Source organism: Physella acuta, unplaced genomic scaffold (genome assembly GCF_028476545.2).
Source record: "Physella acuta isolate Inbredline_101_S28 unplaced genomic scaffold, ASM2847654v3 ptg001285l, whole genome shotgun sequence".
NCBI classification, from domain to species: Eukaryota; Metazoa; Mollusca; class Gastropoda; family Physidae; genus Physella; species Physella acuta.
Genome location: NW_026732800.1, coordinates 12,828 through 34,226, shown reverse-complemented (window position 1 = coordinate 34,226; position 21,399 = coordinate 12,828). Strand labels below are relative to the sequence as shown.

The 21,399-nt window shown below is 41.8% G+C and overlaps 7 non-coding genes across 7 annotated transcripts; all 7 read right to left on the bottom strand.

The window, feature by feature from the left end:
• Window positions 1-62: 62 nt before the first annotated feature.
• Window positions 63-181, bottom strand: LOC131958042 (U5 spliceosomal RNA). The gene has a single exon (XR_009389161.1). It is a non-coding gene; the product is annotated as a U5 spliceosomal RNA (small nuclear RNA).
• Window positions 182-6,449: 6,268 nt separating this feature from the next.
• Window positions 6,450-6,568, bottom strand: LOC131958041 (U5 spliceosomal RNA). The gene has a single exon (XR_009389160.1). It is a non-coding gene; the product is annotated as a U5 spliceosomal RNA (small nuclear RNA).
• Window positions 6,569-12,883: 6,315 nt separating this feature from the next.
• LOC131958040 (U5 spliceosomal RNA) lies at window positions 12,884-13,002 on the bottom strand. The gene has a single exon (XR_009389159.1). It is a non-coding gene; the product is annotated as a U5 spliceosomal RNA (small nuclear RNA).
• Window positions 13,003-13,745: 743 nt separating this feature from the next.
• Window positions 13,746-13,864, bottom strand: LOC131958039 (U5 spliceosomal RNA). Its single transcript, XR_009389158.1, has one exon. It is a non-coding gene; the product is annotated as a U5 spliceosomal RNA (small nuclear RNA).
• A 743-nt stretch (window positions 13,865-14,607) lies between these two features.
• Window positions 14,608-14,726, bottom strand: LOC131958038 (U5 spliceosomal RNA). Its single transcript, XR_009389157.1, has one exon. It is a non-coding gene; the product is annotated as a U5 spliceosomal RNA (small nuclear RNA).
• A 2,484-nt stretch (window positions 14,727-17,210) lies between these two features.
• Window positions 17,211-17,329, bottom strand: LOC131958036 (U5 spliceosomal RNA). The gene has a single exon (XR_009389156.1). It is a non-coding gene; the product is annotated as a U5 spliceosomal RNA (small nuclear RNA).
• Window positions 17,330-18,072: 743 nt separating this feature from the next.
• On the bottom strand, window positions 18,073-18,191 carry LOC131958046 (U5 spliceosomal RNA). The gene has a single exon (XR_009389165.1). It is a non-coding gene; the product is annotated as a U5 spliceosomal RNA (small nuclear RNA).
• Between the last annotated feature and the right edge of the window lie 3,208 nt (window positions 18,192-21,399).

The following is a 21,399-nucleotide window of genomic DNA, read 5'->3' as shown; positions in this document are numbered from 1 at the left end:
CTATCCCAGGGTTAAAAACAACAAATTATGTAGTCACCCACTCATGTTTACATTGGAAATATTCACCCTACAGCGTAGGGCGTGAAAAATAGTCTTCTAAGACTCATTATAATGCTCCTCTCCACGGAAATCTTTAGTAAAAGGCGAAAGATTTACTCGATGTGAAGAGAAACCAGAGTGTCTGTCTGGCGGAAAATTTTCCGGTCTGCCCTAAACCGGATCAGCTGAAATCGCATGGTTTTCGGCTGACAGCAATGTGCCTCTGAAAACAAAAAGAGTTCGCCGCGGAGACTGTGTTGGTCGTACTGAAGGCTAGGCTACATCGTTCAGAACTCAGACCTGTCCGGTGGACAACGTTTCCCTTCTCCGCGAGCGCATTCCACCCGTGGACAAACGCTTACAAACCAATCCGACGATGACAGAAGATTGTCTCCCTTTAATACCAATCCAACTTAGCTCCCATGTACCTTTGAAATTATGCGATGGCGGGCCGCCTAGCTTTCTTGAGACTAAACTGTTAGGGGAAGTACACGTCACCCAACTAACAAAAAATAAAATGACGCCATTGCTTTGAGGCGCGTGACCGACTGTTGTTCTGCCAGCAGTCTGAACTGTTGTTTGTTGGAATCGAAACGAGTGAGTTGTTTAAAAATAAATAAATAATAATAATAAAGTCTAGACAGAACAGTAGTTGGTTTTGATTTGGTTCTTCGGCACTGAACCTAGACGTATTTGAAATCTTTTTTGATTTATGTACTCACTAATTATGCATGGCCATCGGACAAGAGTTGTCCGGTTCCGTCCAAGGCCACGGAAAAACGTGCCAAAGGAAACGAAACCTCCCAACGGCAGGGTTCATTTTCTATCCCAGGGTTAAAAACAACAAATTATGTAGTCACCCACTCATGTTTACATTGGAAAATATTCACCCTACAGCGTAGGGCGTGAAAAATAGTCTTCTAAGACTCATTATAATGCTCCTCTCCACGGAAATCTTTAGTTTTTTTTTTTTTTTTTTATAAAAGTTTATTTCTGAAAATATTTACATCAACATCAGCATAACATTGTACACATATTTGTTATACAAGGACATCAGTTGCATACATTTCTACAAAAACGTGGACTTCAACATTCACACATATTTGTTCATACTCTCACAAAAAATTGTCTTTAGTGTTTTGTTGGTAAATCTTTTCTTGTCATACTTCGCCTTGTTTCTTGCTTGCCAGATAGTCTGGTCTGTATGTCGCTAAGGCATAAATGTTTTTGTCTCTCTCTGCAGCCACGGGCTTTTTGGGTACTTTATTTAGAGTTATCGCCCCGTCGATAGTAAGGGCTTTATTATCTACCTTGATTTCTTCTTCTAGCGCCCGTTTAGCCATCTGTATTGTGGGACATGTTAGGAATAAATGGGTTTCTGTCTCTCTGATATCTTGTCCACACAGTACACAACCTGTGTTTCTCTTCTTATTAGCTGGCATAATTTGGTAGATCGGAGTCAAATTGAAGATCAATCTGTATGTGATCTCCCTAGCTTTGGGTGTGATGGATTTCCTATGAAGATTTCTAAAAGTCTCTGTTGTGTCTATATCGCTGTATATTTTGCACCATTGGATTCTGTTATGTAGTGGAGTGGCTAGTTTCTTTATCAGATGTGAGTAGGTCTTCCGTGTGTTTTCGTGTATGAATTTTTCGTTCCCTTTCAGGCTGGTTAGACATTCAATGTAGAAAGCGCTTAATTTCTCTCCTCCGAAATGCGGCGTGCTATTATTATGTTTGAGTATTTTGTTCAGTCTAAGTCCTAAATAGTAATGTGCTAGCGGATGATTTGGGGGGTCACTGACTATTCTGCCGACGTGTTTTATTCTGAGTGAGTTGATTTTGGTTTGGATATCATGTAGGTTTATCCCTCCTTGTAATTTATTTTGAATTAACGTGCAGTGGTTAATGGTTCTGACTGTGTTCTTAAAAATGAATTCTCTGATTTTTTGATTGATTCCTTGAATGGTGGCTTTAGGGACGGTTGATGTTGTGGCTACATATATCAACTTGGGTGTTATATATCTGTTAACGATGGCCGCTCGTCCGAAGATGGTAGTTGCGCTATTTTTATATTTGTTTAGTTTACTACTGATTTTGTCAGTCATCTTTTCCCAAGTTTCCTCGTGTTTTCTATGGGGATCGTTCTCAAAAATTATTCCGTAAATTTTCAGTCTGTCAGTCGCTTTCAAGTTCAAAGGGTAAGTTTGCTTCTCCTTCCATCGTCCTAAGCCCATGATTTGCGTCTTGTCTAAATTTATTTTCGTGCCGCTTGCTTGTCCGAAATCTTGGAAGTGGTTGATTACAGCTATTAGAGATTTTTCTGTCTGTAGGCTAAATGTCGTGTCGTCAGCGTAAGCAAAAAGTTTTCTGTTCTGCGTGTTTGGACAGTCAATTCCTCTAATCTGTGTGTCGAGCCTAATTTTTTCCAAAAGGGGTTCTAATGTCAGTATATATAACACAGGGGACAAAGGGCAGCCTTGTCTGACAGATTTTTGAATCTGGAACGGTCTTGTGATGCATCTGTTGATTTGAAGGTGACTAACAGCATTCCTGTAAATAATGTCGATCCATGTGCATATGTAATTCCCCAGATTATTGGCTTCTATTATTTTAAGTAAAAAGCTGTGAGACACTCTATCAAAAGCCTTCTCTTGGTCAAGGCTCAGTAAAAAGGCTTGTGCTTCTTTTTCATGTGTATATTGGATGAGGTCTCTAATGTAGTGCGTATGGTTTAAGATGTTCCTTCCTGTGATGCTGCATTGCTGGTCTGTGTGCACTATTTTGTGGAGATAAGGCTCTAACTTTCTGACTAACGTTTTTGTTAAAATCTTGTAATCTGTATTGAGTAGCGATATAGGTCTGTAGTTTTTCATCTGTTTTTCGTCAGTGTTTGGCTTGTGGATTAGGGTGATGAACGATCTGTTGAAGTTTTCGTGGCACATTTTCTTGTCTGTCATGTCGTTGAACGTGTTTAACAAAAGTTGCCCTATTTCTGCAGTGAAAGACTTGTAAAATTCTGCCGTTAATCCGTCGGGTCCAGGGGATTTGTTGTCTTTTAACTGTCGTATTGTTTCTTCGATGTCCTTTATTGTGATAGGTTCATCCAGTTTTTCTCTGTCCGTGTCGTCTAGGCGGCGTGCGTTACACAGGTACTCGTCTTCCTTGTCTCCCCTTGTTTGCTCTTTCCTGTACAGCTTCGTGTAGTATTGGTGAAACGCCTGAGTGATTTTGCTTTCGTCTGTAGTCTCCTGGCCGTCCCTGTCCACGATACACTGAATGTTTTTGTTTTTCTGAGTGATTTGTTCGAGTATTATGTTGTGGTGTGTCGGGTCTTCTGTTCCTGCTATGTCCAACCTACTCCTCACTAAGGCTCCCTTGTATTTATATTTCCTAATTTCTTCCAGTTCGTCTTCGTACTTTGCCACTACATCTTCACCAGCATGGAATGATTTTAGTATGTGCAGGGTCTCTAAACATTCTTTCTCTTTATTCTGTCTCTCGCTCTTCAAATATGTTCCAATTCTAATGGATATTTCCTTGACTTCAATTTTGAAAGTTTCCCAAAGATCTATGAAATTAGTGCTTGGTTGAGTGGTTATGAATCTTGCTATCGTTTCCTTTATATTTGCGATGTATATAGGTTCTGTTAAAAGGGCGTTGTTTAGTTTCCAGTATGTGTTGCGTTGACGTGTGCTAACTGGTGAGTTTAACATCACCAGTGTCGCCTTGTGATCTGTGTACTGTAAAGTTCTTTTCAGGTGTACTACTTTCCTAATTGTGTTGTTTGTGTTGACATATACTCTGTCCAATCTTGAGTAACTTTTCCCTGACGGGCTACAGTATGTTGTCTCTATCTTATGTGGGTGTAGCTTCCTAAATGTGTCTACTAGATTGAACTGCTCTATTATTTTGTTTAATGACTGGATTTGTTCTCTGTCCTCTGCCATTCGTATTTCTTCTCTATCGTTTTGAACTATCAAGTCTTTCTTGTCTATCACTAGATTAAAATCCCCAGCCAGAATGATTGGCTTGTCCTTGTACTCTTTTTTCAGGGTACGTTTCAAATGCTTGTAGTAGAGCCTTTGTTCTAATTTGACCACGGGGGCGTATATGTTGACAATGGTGAACTGCGTGCTGTTGTCCCCGACTGTTATAATCACCAGTCTTCCATTCTCGTCGGTGTATGTTTGCAATGTCTTGTATTTGTCTGATGTTTTAATTATTGACGTTCCCTTGCAGTTCTCTCCTAAACTATGGTATGCTTCAGTTGTTTCTAAGCCTAAGCTACTTATAAATTTATCTGCCTTATACTTATTTTTAAAATTAGTTTCTTGTAGAAGGATGTAGTCTGTTTTGAAGGTGTTTATGAGTGATATTATTAGATCAGCTTTCTTTTTTGCCCCCTTGATGTTGATGGTTATCATTGTGAGTTGTCCTATATTAGTTTTATTCGTTGAACTAGCCATTCTTGTTGGTGTAAGGTCGCATGTATCTATCTAGTGGTCGGTTTTTTCCCCGTGTGTTGTTTTGGTGAGTCACCGCTGGGTCGCTTGCCTGTCTTCACCTTGTCATCAGCTGATGTGTGTTTTGGCCTGGCTGAGTGGTCCTTGGGGTTCATGGTTAGGGCTGCTTTCCCTTGCATGAACGCAGCGAACTGGCCGGTGTGTTTAGCGTTATCCGTTGTTTGACTCAGTGATGCCGTGGGTGTTTCTTGTGTCAATGGCGTTGTCGTGTCTTCTGTTGTATGTGTCATGGGTGTTGTCTTGGTTACTGCGGTCGCATATGAGGTGGTAGGCTTAAGGGGATCTTCTTCGGTCGAATCTTGTCTGTCCATCATTCTCACCTCCTCTACAGCTTTCCCATCAACGTATTTTTTGTCGTCCGTCAAGATGATGTCATCCCTTGATCTGATATCTTCTCTTCTGCATTGGCCTGGGTGATGTCTGCTGGTGTGGCATAGATGGCAGTTTTGCCTTCTGCCTCTAAACAGAAGCAACATGGTGTGGGTAAGATCTCCCATTACCACTTCAAGATAATGGGGTAGTTTCTCAACCGGCATCTTAGAGTTGATGATTACCGCCCATCTATCTCCTTTTCTGAGAGGTTTAACAGTAATCTGGGTGTTGGGGATGACGAAATTTTCTACTATTTTTGTAACCGTGTCTTCGGTAAACGTCGGTGGTACCCAGTGGAGTTCACCGTACAACACAGGCTTGTCCACGTGGGTAAACACCACTTGTGTTATGCCGTAGTCATTGGTGGTGAATTCCCGCATGTGGAGAGTGGTGTACACTTCCTGACTTTTAAGGGTGACGTACCACTCTGTGGGCCGTCCTAGATTGTAGACTTTTAAAATCTCATCAGGGTTTATTTTGGTGACAGCCTGAGTTACAATTTCGATAACTCTATCATCCACGTGGATGGTGCTTCCGGCTCTGAACTTTATTTCAACTTTTAAAGTTCTTGGAAGGTGTAGGCTGGTGGGTAGGCCAGGGATGGTAAGTTTAATGGTTGATGACATACTCACTGTGGTGTTTGAAATGTGTCACAGTTAAAACACAGAACACAGTCCACGAAATATAAATGAACACAAATCTTGAAACTAGGTCACGTTCAGTAAAAGGCGAAAGATTTACTCGATGTGAAGAGAAACCAGAGTGTCTGTCTGGCGGAAAATTTTCCGGTCTGCCCTAAACCGGATCAGCTGAAATCGCATGGTTTTCGGCTGACAGCAATGTGCCTCTGAAAACAAAAAGAGTTCGCCGCGGAGACTGTGTTGGTCGTACTGAAGGCTAGGCTACATCGTTCAGAACTCAGACCTGTCCGGTGGACAACGTTTCCCTTCTCCGCGAGCGCATTCCACCCGTGGACAAACGCTTACAAACCAATCCGACGATGACAGAAGATTGTCTCCCTTTAATACCAATCCAACTTAGCTCCCATGTACCTTTGAAATTATGCGATGGCGGGCCGCCTAGCTTTCTTGAGACTAAACTGTTAGGGGAAGTACACGTCACCCAACTAACAAAAAATAAAATGACGCCATTGCTTTGAGGCGCGTGACCGACTGTTGTCGTTCTGCCAGCAGTCTGAACTGTTGTTTGTTGGAATCGAAACGAGTGAGTTGTTTAAAAAAAAAATAATAATAATAATAAAGTCTAGACAGAACAGTAGTTGGTTTTGATTTGGTTCTTCGGCACTGAACCTAGACGTATTTGAAATCTTTTTTGATTTATGTACTCACTAATTATGCATGGCCATCGGACAAGAGTTGTCCGGTTCCGTCCAAGGCCACGGAAAAACGTGCCAAAGGAAACGAAACCTCCCAACGGCAGGGTTCATTTTCTATCCCAGGGTTAAAAAAAACAAATGATGTAGTCACCCACTCATGTTTACATTGGAAATATTCACCCTACAGCGTAGGGCGTGAAAAATAGTCTTCTAAGACTCATTATAATGCTCCTCTCCACGGAAATCTTTAGTAAAAGGCGAAAGATTTACTCGATGTGAAGAGAAACCAGAGTGTCTGTCTGGCGGAAAATTTTCCGGTCTGCCCTAAACCGGATCAGCTGAAATCGCATGGTTTTCGGCTGACAGCAATGTGCCTCTGAAAACAAAAAGAGTTCGCCGCGGAGACTGTGTTGGTCGTACTGAAGGCTAGGCTACATCGTTCAGAACTCAGACCTGTCCGGTGGACAACGTTTCCCTTCTCCGCGAGCGCATTCCACCCGTGGACAAACGCTTACAAACCAATCCGACGATGACAGAAGATTGTCTCCCTTTAATACCAATCCAACTTAGCTCCCATGTACCTTTGAAATTATGCGATGGCGGGCCGCCTAGCTTTCTTGAGACTAAACTGTTAGGGGAAGTACACGTCACCCAACTAACAAAAAATAAAATGACGCCATTGCTTTGAGGCGCGTGACCGACTGTTGTCGTTCTGCCAGCAGTCTGAACTGTTGTTTGTTGGAATCGAAACGAGTGAGTTGTTTAAAAAAAAAGAATAATAATAATAAAGTCTAGACAGAACAGTAGTTGGTTTTGATTTGGTTCTTCGGCACTGAACCTAGACGTATTTGAAATCTTTTTTGATTTATGTACTCACTAATTATGCATGGCCATCGGACAAGAGTTGTCCGGTTCCGTCCAAGGCCACGGAAAAAACGTGCCAAAGGAAACGAAACCTCCCAACGGCAGGGTTCATTTTCTATCCCAGGGTTAAAAAAAACAAATGATGTAGTCACCCACTCATGTTTACATTGGAAATATTCACCCTACAGCGTAGGGCGTGAAAAATAGTCTTCTAAGACTCATTATAATGCTCCTCTCCACGGAAATCTTTAGTTTTTTTTTTTTTTTTTTTTTTTTTTGTTTTTTTTTTTTTTTTTTTTTTTTTTTTTTTTTTTTTATAAAAGTTTATTTCTGAAAATATTTACATCAACATCAGCATAACATTGTACACATATTTGTTATACAAGGACATCAGTTGCATACATTTCTACAAAAACGTGGACTTCAACATTCACACATATTTGTTCATACTCTCACAAAAAATTGTCTTTAGTGTTTTGTTGGTAAATCTTTTCTTGTCATACTTCGCCTTGTTTCTTGCTTGCCAGATAGTCTGTCTGTATGTCGCTAAGGCATAAATGTTTTTGTCTCTCTCTGCAGCCACGGGCTTTTTGGGTACTTTATTTAGAGTTATCGCCCCGTCGATAGTAAGGGCTTTATTATCTACCTTGATTTCTTCTTCTAGCGCCCGTTTAGCCATCTGTATTGTGGGACATGTTAGGAATAAATGGGTTTCTGTCTCTCTGATATCTTGTCCACACAGTACACAACCTGTGTTTCTCTTCTTATTAGCTGGCATAATTTGGTAGATCGGAGTCAAATTGAAGATCAATCTGTATGTGATCTCCCTAGCTTTGGGTGTGATGGATTTCCTATGAAGATTTCTAAAAGTCTCTGTTGTGTCTATATCGCTGTATATTTTGCACCATTGGATTCTGTTATGTAGTGGAGTGGCTAGTTTCTTTATCAGATGTGAGTAGGTCTTCCGTGTGTTTTCGTGTATGAATTTTTCGTTCCCTTTCAGGCTGGTTAGACATTCAATGTAGAAAGCGCTTAATTTCTCTCCTCCGAAATGCGGCGTGCTATTATTATGTTTGAGTATTTTGTTCAGTCTAAGTCCTAAATAGTAATGTGCTAGCGGATGATTTGGGGGGTCACTGACTATTCTGCCGACGTGTTTTATTCTGAGTGAGTTGATTTTGGTTTGGATATCATGTAGGTTTATCCCTCCTTGTAATTTATTTTGAATTAACGTGCAGTGGTTAATGGTTCTGACTGTGTTCTTAAAAATGAATTCTCTGATTTTTTGATTGATTCCTTGAATGGTGGCTTTAGGGACGGTTGATGTTGTGGCTACATATATCAACTTGGGTGTTATATATCTGTTAACGATGGCCGCTCGTCCGAAGATGGTAGTTGCGCTATTTTTATATTTGTTTAGTTTACTACTGATTTTGTCAGTCATCTTTTCCCAAGTTTCCTCGTGTTTTCTATGGGGATCGTTCTCAAAAATTATTCCGTAAATTTTCAGTCTGTCAGTCGCTTTCAAGTTCAAAGGGTAAGTTTGCTTCTCCTTCCATCGTCCTAAGCCCATGATTTGCGTCTTGTCTAAATTTATTTTCGTGCCGCTTGCTTGTCCGAAATCTTGGAAGTGGTTGATTACAGCTATTAGAGATTTTTCTGTCTGTAGGCTAAATGTCGTGTCGTCAGCGTAAGCAAAAAGTTTTCTGTTCTGCGTGTTTGGACAGTCAATTCCTCTAATCTGTGTGTCGAGCCTAATTTTTTCCAAAAGGGGTTCTAATGTCAGTATATATAACACAGGGGACAAAGGGCAGCCTTGTCTGACAGATTTTTGAATCTGGAACGGTCTTGTGATGCATCTGTTGATTTGAAGGTGACTAACAGCATTCCTGTAAATAATGTCGATCCATGTGCATATGTAATTCCCCAGATTATTGGCTTCTATTATTTTAAGTAAAAAGCTGTGAGACACTCTATCAAAAGCCTTCTCTTGGTCAAGGCTCAGTAAAAAGGCTTGTGCTTCTTTTTCATGTGTATATTGGATGAGGTCTCTAATGTAGTGCGTATGGTTTAAGATGTTCCTTCCTGTGATGCTGCATTGCTGGTCTGTGTGCACTATTTTGTGGAGATAAGGCTCTAACTTTCTGACTAACGTTTTTGTTAAAATCTTGTAATCTGTATTGAGTAGCGATATAGGTCTGTAGTTTTTCATCTGTTTTTCGTCAGTGTTTGGCTTGTGGATTAGGGTGATGAACGATCTGTTGAAGTTTTCGTGGCACATTTTCTTGTCTGTCATGTCGTTGAACGTGTTTAACAAAAGTTGCCCTATTTCTGCAGTGAAAGACTTGTAAAATTCTGCCGTTAATCCGTCGGGTCCAGGGGATTTGTTGTCTTTTAACTGTCGTATTGTTTCTTCGATGTCCTTTATTGTGATAGGTTCATCCAGTTTTTCTCTGTCCGTGTCGTCTAGGCGGCGTGCGTTACACAGGTACTCGTCTTCCTTGTCTCCCCTTGTTTGCTCTTTCCTGTACAGCTTCGTGTAGTATTGGTGAAACGCCTGAGTGATTTTGCTTTCGTCTGTAGTCTCCTGGCCGTCCCTGTCCACGATACACTGAATGTTTTTGTTTTTCTGAGTGATTTGTTCGAGTATTATGTTGTGGTGTGTCGGGTCTTCTGTTCCTGCTATGTCCAACCTACTCCTCACTAAGGCTCCCTTGTATTTATATTTCCTAATTTCTTCCAGTTCGTCTTCGTACTTTGCCACTACATCTTCACCAGCATGGAATGATTTTAGTATGTGCAGGGTCTCTAAACATTCTTTCTCTTTATTCTGTCTCTCGCTCTTCAAATATGTTCCAATTCTAATGGATATTTCCTTGACTTCAATTTTGAAAGTTTCCCAAAGATCTATGAAATTAGTGCTTGGTTGAGTGGTTATGAATCTTGCTATCGTTTCCTTTATATTTGCGATGTATATAGGTTCTGTTAAAAGGGCGTTGTTTAGTTTCCAGTATGTGTTGCGTTGACGTGTGCTAACTGGTGAGTTTAACATCACCAGTGTCGCCTTGTGATCTGTGTACTGTAAAGTTCTTTTCAGGTGTACTACTTTCCTAATTGTGTTGTTTGTGTTGACATATACTCTGTCCAATCTTGAGTAACTTTTCCCTGACGGGCTACAGTATGTTGTCTCTATCTTATGTGGGTGTAGCTTCCTAAATGTGTCTACTAGATTGAACTGCTCTATTATTTTGTTTAATGACTGGATTTGTTCTCTGTCCTCTGCCATTCGTATTTCTTCTCTATCGTTTTGAACTATCAAGTCTTTCTTGTCTATCACTAGATTAAAATCCCCAGCCAGAATGATTGGCTTGTCCTTGTACTCTTTTTTCAGGGTACGTTTCAAATGCTTGTAGTAGAGCCTTTGTTCTAATTTGACCACGGGGGCGTATATGTTGACAATGGTGAACTGCGTGCTGTTGTCCCCGACTGTTATAATCACCAGTCTTCCATTCTCGTCGGTGTATGTTTGCAATGTCTTGTATTTGTCTGATGTTTTAATTATTGACGTTCCCTTGCAGTTCTCTCCTAAACTATGGTATGCTTCAGTTGTTTCTAAGCCTAAGCTACTTATAAATTTATCTGCCTTATACTTATTTTTAAAATTAGTTTCTTGTAGAAGGATGTAGTCTGTTTTGAAGGTGTTTATGAGTGATATTATTAGATCAGCTTTCTTTTTTGCCCCCTTGATGTTGATGGTTATCATTGTGAGTTGTCCTATATTAGTTTTATTCGTTGAACTAGCCATTCTTGTTGGTGTAAGGTCGCATGTATCTATCTAGTGGTCGGTTTTTTCCCCGTGTGTTGTTTTGGTGAGTCACCGCTGGGTCGCTTGCCTGTCTTCACCTTGTCATCAGCTGATGTGTGTTTTGGCCTGGCTGAGTGGTCCTTGGGGTTCATGGTTAGGGCTGCTTTCCCTTGCATGAACGCAGCGAACTGGCCGGTGTGTTTAGCGTTATCCGTTGTTTGACTCAGTGATGCCGTGGGTGTTTCTTGTGTCAATGGCGTTGTCGTGTCTTCTGTTGTATGTGTCATGGGTGTTGTCTTGGTTACTGCGGTCGCATATGAGGTGGTAGGCTTAAGGGGATCTTCTTCGGTCGAATCTTGTCTGTCCATCATTCTCACCTCCTCTACAGCTTTCCCATCAACGTATTTTTTGTCGTCCGTCAAGATGATGTCATCCCTTGATCTGATATCTTCTCTTCTGCATTGGCCTGGGTGATGTCTGCTGGTGTGGCATAGATGGCAGTTTTGCCTTCTGCCTCTAAACAGAAGCAACATGGTGTGGGTAAGATCTCCCATTACCACTTCAAGATAATGGGGTAGTTTCTCAACCGGCATCTTAGAGTTGATGATTACCGCCCATCTATCTCCTTTTCTGAGAGGTTTAACAGTAATCTGGGTGTTGGGGATGACGAAATTTTCTACTATTTTTGTAACCGTGTCTTCGGTAAACGTCGGTGGTACCCAGTGGAGTTCACCGTACAACACAGGCTTGTCCACGTGGGTAAACACCACTTGTGTTATGCCGTAGTCATTGGTGGTGAATTCCCGCATGTGGAGAGTGGTGTACACTTCCTGACTTTTAAGGGTGACGTACCACTCTGTGGGCCGTCCTAGATTGTAGACTTTTAAAATCTCATCAGGGTTTATTTTGGTGACAGCCTGAGTTACAATTTCGATAACTCTATCATCCACGTGGATGGTGCTTCCGGCTCTGAACTTTATTTCAACTTTTAAAGTTCTTGGAAGGTGTAGGCTGGTGGGTAGGCCAGGGATGGTAAGTTTAATGGTTGATGACATACTCACTGTGGTGTTTGAAATGTGTCACAGTTAAAACACAGAACACAGTCCACGAAATATAAATGAACACAAATCTTGAAACTAGGTCACGTTCAGTAAAAGGCGAAAGATTTACTCGATGTGAAGAGAAACCAGAGTGTCTGTCTGGCGGAAAATTTTCCGGTCTGCCCTAAACCGGATCAGCTGAAATCGCATGGTTTTCGGCTGACAGCAATGTGCCTCTGAAAACAAAAAGAGTTCGCCGCGGAGACTGTGTTGGTCGTACTGAAGGCTAGGCTACATCGTTCAGAACTCAGACCTGTCCGGTGGACAACGTTTCCCTTCTCCGCGAGCGCATTCCACCCGTGGACAAACGCTTACAAACCAATCCGACGATGACAGAAGATTGTCTCCCTTTAATACCAATCCAACTTAGCTCCCATGTACCTTTGAAATTATGCGATGGCGGGCCGCCTAGCTTTCTTGAGACTAAACTGTTAGGGGAAGTACACGTCACCCAACTAACAAAAAATAAAATGACGCCATTGCTTTGAGGCGCGTGACCGACTGTTGTCGTTCTGCCAGCAGTCTGAACTGTTGTTTGTTGGAATCGAAACGAGTGAGTTGTTTAAAAAAAAAATAATAATAATAATAAAGTCTAGACAGAACAGTAGTTGGTTTTGATTTGGTTCTTCGGCACTGAACCTAGACGTATTTGAAATCTTTTTTGATTTATGTACTCACTAATTATGCATGGCCATCGGACAAGAGTTGTCCGGTTCCGTCCAAGGCCACGGAAAAACGTGCCAAAGGAAACGAAACCTCCCAACGGCAGGGTTCATTTTCTATCCCAGGGTTAAAAAAAACAAATGATGTAGTCACCCACTCATGTTTACATTGGAAATATTCACCCTACAGCGTAGGGCGTGAAAAATAGTCTTCTAAGACTCATTATAATGCTCCTCTCCACGGAAATCTTTAGTAAAAGGCGAAAGATTTACTCGATGTGAAGAGAAACCAGAGTGTCTGTCTGGCGGAAAATTTTCCGGTCTGCCCTAAACCGGATCAGCTGAAATCGCATGGTTTTCGGCTGACAGCAATGTGCCTCTGAAAACAAAAAGAGTTCGCCGCGGAGACTGTGTTGGTCGTACTGAAGGCTAGGCTACATCGTTCAGAACTCAGACCTGTCCGGTGGACAACGTTTCCCTTCTCCGCGAGCGCATTCCACCCGTGGACAAACGCTTACAAACCAATCCGACGATGACAGAAGATTGTCTCCCTTTAATACCAATCCAACTTAGCTCCCATGTACCTTTGAAATTATGCGATGGCGGGCCGCCTAGCTTTCTTGAGACTAAACTGTTAGGGGAAGTACACGTCACCCAACTAACAAAAAATAAAATGACGCCATTGCTTTGAGGCGCGTGACCGACTGTTGTTCTGCCAGCAGTCTGAACTGTTGTTTGTTGGAATCGAAACGAGTGAGTTGTTTAAAAATAAATAAATAATAATAATAAAGTCTAGACAGAACAGTAGTTGGTTTTGATTTGGTTCTTCGGCACTGAACCTAGACGTATTTGAAATCTTTTTTGATTTATGTACTCACTAATTATGCATGGCCATCGGACAAGAGTTGTCCGGTTCCGTCCAAGGCCACGGAAAAACGTGCCAAAGGAAACGAAACCTCCCAACGGCAGGGTTCATTTTCTATCCCAGGGTTAAAAACAACAAATTATGTAGTCACCCACTCATGTTTACATTGGAAATATTCACCCTACAGCGTAGGGCGTGAAAAATAGTCTTCTAAGACTCATTATAATGCTCCTCTCCACGGAAATCTTTAGTAAAAGGCGAAAGATTTACTCGATGTGAAGAGAAACCAGAGTGTCTGTCTGGCGGAAAATTTTCCGGTCTGCCCTAAACCGGATCAGCTGAAATCGCATGGTTTTCGGCTGACAGCAATGTGCCTCTGAAAACAAAAAGAGTTCGCCGCGGAGACTGTGTTGGTCGTACTGAAGGCTAGGCTACATCGTTCAGAACTCAGACCTGTCCGGTGGACAACGTTTCCCTTCTCCGCGAGCGCATTCCACCCGTGGACAAACGCTTACAAACCAATCCGACGATGACAGAAGATTGTCTCCCTTTAATACCAATCCAACTTAGCTCCCATGTACCTTTGAAATTATGCGATGGCGGGCCGCCTAGCTTTCTTGAGACTAAACTGTTAGGGGAAGTACACGTCACCCAACTAACAAAAAATAAAATGACGCCATTGCTTTGAGGCGCGTGACCGACTGTTGTTCTGCCAGCAGTCTGAACTGTTGTTTGTTGGAATCGAAACGAGTGAGTTGTTTAAAAATAAATAAATAATAATAATAAAGTCTAGACAGAACAGTAGTTGGTTTTGATTTGGTTCTTCGGCACTGAACCTAGACGTATTTGAAATCTTTTTTGATTTATGTACTCACTAATTATGCATGGCCATCGGACAAGAGTTGTCCGGTTCCGTCCAAGGCCACGGAAAAACGTGCCAAAGGAAACGAAACCTCCCAACGGCAGGGTTCATTTTCTATCCCAGGGTTAAAAACAACAAATTATGTAGTCACCCACTCATGTTTACATTGGAAATATTCACCCTACAGCGTAGGGCGTGAAAAATAGTCTTCTAAGACTCATTATAATGCTCCTCTCCACGGAAATCTTTAGTAAAAGGCGAAAGATTTACTCGATGTGAAGAGAAACCAGAGTGTCTGTCTGGCGGAAAATTTTCCGGTCTGCCCTAAACCGGATCAGCTGAAATCGCATGGTTTTCGGCTGACAGCAATGTGCCTCTGAAAACAAAAAGAGTTCGCCGCGGAGACTGTGTTGGTCGTACTGAAGGCTAGGCTACATCGTTCAGAACTCAGACCTGTCCGGTGGACAACGTTTCCCTTCTCCGCGAGCGCATTCCACCCGTGGACAAACGCTTACAAACCAATCCGACGATGACAGAAGATTGTCTCCCTTTAATACCAATCCAACTTAGCTCCCATGTACCTTTGAAATTATGCGATGGCGGGCCGCCTAGCTTTCTTGAGACTAAACTGTTAGGGGAAGTACACGTCACCCAACTAACAAAAAATAAAATGACGCCATTGCTTTGAGGCGCGTGACCGACTGTTGTTCTGCCAGCAGTCTGAACTGTTGTTTGTTGGAATCGAAACGAGTGAGTTGTTTAAAAATAAATAAATAATAATAATAAAGTCTAGACAGAACAGTAGTTGGTTTTGATTTGGTTCTTCGGCACTGAACCTAGACGTATTTGAAATCTTTTTTGATTTATGTACTCACTAATTATGCATGGCCATCGGACAAGAGTTGTCCGGTTCCGTCCAAGGCCACGGAAAAACGTGCCAAAGGAAACGAAACCTCCCAACGGCAGGGTTCATTTTCTATCCCAGGGTTAAAAACAACAAATTATGTAGTCACCCACTCATGTTTACATTGGAAATATTCACCCTACAGCGTAGGGCGTGAAAAATAGTCTTCTAAGACTCATTATAATGCTCCTCTCCACGGAAATCTTTAGTAAAATTTTTTTTTTTTTTTTTTTTTTTTTTACGTTTAATATAATTCCTTCCATTGTATGGATAGGTTGCAAGTTTTAAAACATCATGTGATACATAGTATGACAATAAAGCATAAAATATCAGTACAGTTACAACCTAATACAAAACGTCTATCACTAATGAAGAATTTCTGTGTGTACCTGTATGGCGTGCAGTGGGAGGCACACGGTGCAAATGCTGCATGTGTACAATGTTTCGTTAGGGTGGTTTTCCCTATAATGCCTGGATATGTCATGGTAGGAATCACTACCTGAGATGACCTCCTTGTCCCCTCCGCATATCTTACACTGTAAGGTTTTTGCGTGCATTTCTTCTTCATGCGCTTCCAACTCTAAGATTGTTCTGTAGCGTAGGGTACAAAACCTGCAGTGTGTTTTTTCATGAAATTGTTTTTCCGTTTTTATACTCTTTGTATGTTTAGCTTCTGTGGGGCTATCCTTTTTCCGTTTTAAATCTGTTTCGGTGTTCATCTCTGATTCCGTGTTTACTGTTTTTTCCTGTTTGCTTGGGGTTGTTGGTAAGCTTGGCGGCTTGGGTGGGTTAATTGGTTTTTTGAATTCTGTTTGTTGGCTGCTTGGAGATGTTATTGGCTGGGCGAGAGTTACTGCTTGCTTGCTGGTCGATGTGGGTGCTGGTTGGATGGGTGGCGTTATTTTTGGAGCTGGGGGTTGTTTTTTGGGCGATGTTTTGGGGCTTGCTTGTGCGACCTTGATTGGAGAGTTCTGAAGACTGCTGGGCTTAGAGGGTTGTGGAGTAGGTGGTGCTTCCGGTTGTGATGAAGGTTGATTCTTGGGCGTTGTTTCTAGGTTGAGGATATTGCACTGGTTGGTCCAGTGTGCTGTTGATGAGCAGTGTTGGCAAGCTTGTTTTCTGTTGTTAATGGCAATTAGGATGTTGAGTGATTTGTTTTTGTAGTTTATTTGGATGTAGTGTGGGATGGTAGATGGGTTGTCTGTGTATATGGAGAAGTTGCGGTTTGTGGTGTGAGGGATTGTGTTTATGGATGGTTCTTTGTTGCTGTATGGTTGTAGTGCTTGTATGAGTGTGCGATCGTTGAGTGTGGGTGGGACCCATCTAAGGGTGCCGTTAATCTTGTTCTTTTCGTGTAAGGTGAAGTAGAGTGTGTAGGGGCCGTGTGATTTGTGAGTATTGTGTAGGGTAGTGACGTCGAAGGCAGTAGATGTGAAGAACCATGTATCCGCTCGTCCGTAGTTAAGGAGGAATATCTGTTGATCGCTGATTAGTTGGCGGAGAATGTGACCTCTTAGATTGGGTTGACCTCTTGAGTTAATTATGACTTGAATGGTAGGTGAGTCGTTCGGGAAGAGCTCAGGGCAGTCTTCATCAGGTAGATCAAGGATGGCGGTGGTAGCTGAAAAGGGTTGGGCCCTGGATTTCATTAAACCCCCCGGACCACGGCCGTAGTCCGGGAGGCTCCTCCCCAAGCCTCTCGGCTCAGGGGGAACATCCAAGGGCGCAACCCCTTTGTTGACGTTGATTATTTTTGCGTAGGTCATCAGGCTAGGAGATGACATGTTTGGACGTTTGAGAAAAGGTTACCGCTTGATCGTGCCAAAAGGCCGAGAAGCGATCGTAGTCACCCACTCATGTTTACATTGGAAATATTCACCCTACAGCGTAGGGCGTGAAAAATAGTCTTCTAAGACTCATTATAATGCTCCTCTCCACGGAAATCTTTAGTAAAAGGCGAAAGATTTACTCGATGTGAAGAGAAACCAGAGTGTCTGTCTGGCGGAAAATTTTCCGGTCTGCCCTAAACCGGATCAGCTGAAATCGCATGGTTTTCGGCTGACAGCAATGTGCCTCTGAAAACAAAAAGAGTTCGCCGCGGAGACTGTGTTGGTCGTACTGAAGGCTAGGCTACATCGTTCAGAACTCAGACCTGTCCGGTGGACAACGTTTCCCTTCTCCGCGAGCGCATTCCACCCGTGGACAAACGCTTACAAACCAATCCGACGATGACAGAAGATTGTCTCCCTTTAATACCAATCCAACTTAGCTCCCATGTACCTTTGAAATTATGCGATGGCGGGCCGCCTAGCTTTCTTGAGACTAAACTGTTAGGGGAAGTACACGTCACCCAACTAACAAAAAATAAAATGACGCCATTGCTTTGAGGCGCGTGACCGACTGTTGTTCTGCCAGCAGTCTGAACTGTTGTTTGTTGGAATCGAAACGAGTGAGTTGTTTAAAAATAAATAAATAATAATAATAAAGTCTAGACAGAACAGTAGTTGGTTTTGATTTGGTTCTTCGGCACTGAACCTAGACGTATTTGAAATCTTTTTTGATTTATGTACTCACTAATTATGCATGGCCATCGGACAAGAGTTGTCCGGTTCCGTCCAAGGCCACGGAAAAACGTGCCAAAGGAAACGAAACCTCCCAACGGCAGGGTTCATTTTCTATCCCAGGGTTAAAAAAAACAAATGATGTAGTCACCCACTCATGTTTACATTGGAAATATTCACCCTACAGCGTAGGGCGTGAAAAATAGTCTTCTAAGACTCATTATAATGCTCCTCTCCACGGAAATCTTTAGTAAAAGGCGAAAGATTTACTCGATGTGAAGAGAAACCAGAGTGTCTGTCTGGGGGAAAATTTTCCGGTCTGCCCTAAACCGGATCAGCTGGAATCGCATGGTTTTCGGCTGACAGCAATGTGCCTCTGAAAACAAAAAGAGTTCGCCGCGGAGACTGTGTTGGTCGTACTGAAGGCTAGGCTACATCGTTCAGAACTCAGACCTGTCCGGTGGACAACGTTTCCCTTCTCCGCGAGCGCATTCCACCCGTGGACAAACGCTTACAAACCAATCCGACGATGACAGAAGATTGTCTCCCTTTAATACCAATCCAACTTAGCTCCCATGTACCTTTGAAATTATGCGATGGCGGGCCGCCTAGCTTTCTTGAGACTAAACTGTTAGGGGAAGTACACGTCACCCAACTAACAAAAAATAAAATGACGCCATTGCTTTGAGGCGCGTGACCGACTGTTGTTCTGCCAGCAGTCTGAACTGTTGTTTGTTGGAATCGAAACGAGTGAGTTGTTTAAAAATAAATAAATAATAATAATAAAGTCTAGACAGAACAGTAGTTGGTTTTGATTTGGTTCTTCGGCACTGAACCTAGACGTATTTGAAATCTTTTTTGATTTATGTACTCACTAATTATGCATGGCCATCGGACAAGAGTTGTCCGGTTCCGTCCAAGGCCACGGAAAAACGTGCCAAAGGAAACGAAACCTCCCAACGGCAGGGTTCATTTTCTATCCCAGGGTTAAAAAAAACAAATGATGTAGTCACCCACTCATGTTTACATTGGAAATATTCACCCTACAGCGTAGGGCGTGAAAAATAGTCTTCTAAGACTCATTATAATGCTCCTCTCCACGGAAATCTTTAGTTTTTTTTTTTTTTTTTTTATAAAAGTTTATTTCTGAAAATATTTACATCAACATCAGCATAACATTGTACACATATTTGTTATACAAGGACATCAGTTGCATACATTTCTACAAAAACGTGGACTTCAACATTCACACATATTTGTTCATACTCTCACAAAAAATTGTCTTTAGTGTTTTGTTGGTAAATCTTTTCTTGTCATACTTCGCCTTGTTTCTTGCTTGCCAGATAGTCTGTCTGTATGTCGCTAAGGCATAAATGTTTTTGTCTCTCTCTGCAGCCACGGGCTTTTTGGGTACTTTATTTAGAGTTATCGCCCCGTCGATAGTAAGGGCTTTATTATCTACCTTGATTTCTTCTTCTAGCGCCCGTTTAGCCATCTGTATTGTGGGACATGTTAGGAATAAATGGGTTTCTGTCTCTCTGATATCTTGTCCACACAGTACACAACCTGTGTTTCTCTTCTTATTAGCTGGCATAATTTGGTAGATCGGAGTCAAATTGAAGATCAATCTGTATGTGATCTCCCTAGCTTTGGGTGTGATGGATTTCCTATGAAGATTTCTAAAAGTCTCTGTTGTGTCTATATCGCTGTATATTTTGCACCATTGGATTCTGTTATGTAGTGGAGTGGCTAGTTTCTTTATCAGATGTGAGTAGGTCTTCCGTGTGTTTTCGTGTATGAATTTTTCTTTCCCTTTCAGGCTGGTTAGACATTCAATGTAGAAAGCGCTTAATTTCTCTCCTCCGAAATGCGGCGTGCTATTATTATGTTTGAGTATTTTGTTCAGTCTAAGTCCTAAATAGTAATGTGCTAGCGGATGATTTGGGGGGTCACTGACTATTCTGCCGACGTGTTTTATTCTGAGTGAGTTGATTTTGGTTTGGATATCATGTAGGTTTATCCCTCCTTGTAATTTATTTTGAATTAACGTGCAGTGGTTAATGGTTCTGACTGTGTTCTTAAAAATGAATTCTCTGATTTTTTGATTGATTCCTTGAATGGTGGCTTTAGGGACGGTTGATGTTGTGGCTACATATATCAACTTGGGTGTTATATATCTGTTAACGATGGCCGCTCGTCCGAAGATGGTAGTTGCGCTATTTTTATATTTGTTTAGTTTACTACTGATTTTGTCAGTCATCTTTTCCCAAGTTTCCTCGTGTTTTCTATGGGGATCGTTCTCAAAAATTATTCCGTAAATTTTCAGTCTGTCAGTCGCTTTCAAGTTCAAAGGGTAAGTTTGCTTCTCCTTCCATCGTCCTAAGCCCATGATTTGCGTCTTGTCTAAATTTATTTTCGTGCCGCTTGCTTGTCCGAAATCTTGGAAGTGGTTGATTACAGCTATTAGAGATTTTTCTGTCTGTAGGCTAAATGTCGTGTCGTCAGCGTAAGCAAAAAGTTTTCTGTTCTGCGTGTTTGGACAGTCAATTCCTCTAATCTGTGTGTCGAGCCTAATTTTTTCCAAAAGGGGTTCTAATGTCAGTATATATAACACAGGGGACAAAGGGCAGCCTTGTCTGACAGATTTTTGAATCTGGAACGGTCTTGTGATGCATCTGTTGATTTGAAGGTGACTAACAGCATTCCTGTAAATAATGTCGATCCATGTGCATATGTAATTCCCCAGATTATTGGCTTCTATTATTTTAAGTAAAAAGCTGTGAGACACTCTATCAAAAGCCTTCTCTTGGTCAAGGCTCAGTAAAAAGGCTTGTGCTTCTTTTTCATGTGTATATTGGATGAGGTCTCTAATGTAGTGCGTATGGTTTAAGATGTTCCTTCCTGTGATGCTGCATTGCTGGTCTGTGTGCACTATTTTGTGGAGATAAGGCTCTAACTTTCTGACTAACGTTTTTGTTAAAATCTTGTAATCTGTATTGAGTAGCGATATAGGTCTGTAGTTTTTCATCTGTTTTTCGTCAGTGTTTGGCTTGTGGATTAGGGTGATGAACGATCTGTTGAAGTTTTCGTGGCACATTTTCTTGTCTGTCATGTCGTTGAACGTGTTTAACAAAAGTTGCCCTATTTCTGCAGTGAAAGACTTGTAAAATTCTGCCGTTAATCCGTCGGGTCCAGGGGATTTGTTGTCTTTTAACTGTCGTATTGTTTCTTCGATGTCCTTTATTGTGATAGGTTCATCCAGTTTTTCTCTGTCCGTGTCGTCTAGGCGGCGTGCGTTACACAGGTACTCGTCTTCCTTGTCTCCCCTTGTTTGCTCTTTCCTGTACAGCTTCGTGTAGTATTGGTGAAACGCCTGAGTGATTTTGCTTTCGTCTGTAGTCTCCTGGCCGTCCCTGTCCACGATACACTGAATGTTTTTGTTTTTCTGAGTGATTTGTTCGAGTATTATGTTGTGGTGTGTCGGGTCTTCTGTTCCTGCTATG